Below are 2,051 nucleotides of genomic sequence, written 5' to 3' on the forward strand. Positions count from 1 at the left end.
TAACATCTGAGGTAGCCTTCATGGACTAGAAACACACACACACATGCACTTCTGTACACAAATAACATGTTATATAATATATATATCATATACATCATATATATATGCACATGTACACATATATGTGAGTATACCATTGGACAGATATGCTGGAATTCTCTGACTTAAAATCAGTCAAAAAATGATTTCAATCTCACTTGCAGTACTTTGGTAAGGAGTAGCTTCTATCCATCCTAAAAATAAGCAAACAAATCAGAACTTATAGCAGGAAGTGGGTGTAGTAAATATCTTTGGAGACACTCTTAGGAGATAGTGCAGGTGGGTTACTGTGCCTGCTCCATGCTTACACACTGGCCACAACATATTTATTTTGGTAGATGAGTCATGTACCAGAGATAATCAGCAATGCTAGTAAAACATGTCACTGATCTCGAAGAGGCAGCAAGAAAAATATTTTGACAGTTTCCATTTGAGCTTTGGATAATGTATTAGAAAATGTCCTTTAGTGTTTACATCCAGGTATTCCCTAACAGCTTGTTCTCCAGATATTACAGATGATCAGTCACATTCTGTGATGTCTTCTTTCCATTCTTTCAGTGACTTGATTTTTTGGAAAATTGTAAAGGCAGGAATATTAATGAGAGTGATGTATTTAACTCAATTAAGACTTACATTTCCTTAGTTTTTGTAGGGTCTCTATTTTATGGTATTTTCATATTGTAATATTAAAATATCACTAAATTAAAGACTCTTTCAATTGATAAAATGCTGTTTGTTTAAACACTTATTTCTCTAAAAACATTCCTGATAGCTGGTATACACTAAATCTTTCACTTTTCAAACTCATCATATCTGGCAAAGTGGTAAGCTCTGCTTATAAACCTCTAGTTGAACATCATCTTTTATGCATGGACTCTAAAGATTTATCACAGTCATTCTTCTGCCTCAAACTTACAAATGCTGACTAATAGGCCTAAGCCACCTACCAATGACCTTATGGCGAACACTGCCGGCTGTTTACCTATGTCTACCTACAACATGATAGGTTCTGGGTTTTATAAAAAGTATCCTAATCTATTAATATAGTTCTATAAAGCTAACATGAATTTCTCCTTTTTGGGAAAAAGTAAGGTAACAGGATGTAGTTTACAGCAATGAATAGAATTATTTGAGGGGCAAATTAATAAAATTGCATAATCCAGCTCCCTAAAAAGTACTTTCTGTCTTTAGTAGTTATCGAAACTCAATGATATAAAACAGCATCAAGTTTAAGGGTGAATTTTGAATTTCACAACTGAAGAAGAATTTTCTACTTTAGTTAACGTTGACGTTGATCTTAGAAAATATGAGCAATTCCCTACCACTAGACTCATTTAATAAAAAAGATAATAAGAAGCTTATCATTGATCATTTTGTGTTGGATTCTAAACTCATACTTTGTGCACAAAAAACATTCATTTCTCAGTAACATACAAATAGATACATGACATTATGATTTAAAAAAGAGAGGAGAAAGTTTAGGTGGATTGTTAATCAATCTATCTATCTATCTCTCTCTTTCTATCTCTATCTCTATCTTTGCATAAGTTGTGAATGCATGTATGTGTTTTGGCATGTGTAGGGTGCACGTGTTTGCACAGATGCCCATGCACATACATGCATGTGTATGTTGATGCAAAAAGTTGATGTTGGTTGTCTTTCTAAATCACTCTTCACTTTGTTTACTGAGGTAGGGTCTTTCACTAATTTGGAGAGTCTAGATAGCTGGCTTCCCCCAGGAAACTCGGTATCTTCCTCCAAAGTGCTGGAATTACAGGTGTGCAGGCATACCCACCCCATTTTAAGTGAGTTCCTGGGATCCAAACACTAGTCTTCAGGATTACTCAGTTCTTTAATACTAAGCCATTTTCCATTCTGAATTAGCCTTATTATCAAAGTTTCTCAAGGGCACAGACAGAAGTTATCACAAACATGAGGAAAATCAGACTGCTTACTTTTAAAATACTAAAGGAAACTGATTTTTTTGCCCATGTAATAATAAAATAATAATA

The sequence above is a fragment of the Nannospalax galili genome, unplaced genomic scaffold (assembly GCF_000622305.1).
Source record: "Nannospalax galili isolate Female #2095 unplaced genomic scaffold, S.galili_v1.0 scaffold873, whole genome shotgun sequence".
Lineage (NCBI taxonomy): Eukaryota > Metazoa > Chordata > Mammalia > Rodentia > Spalacidae > Nannospalax > Nannospalax galili.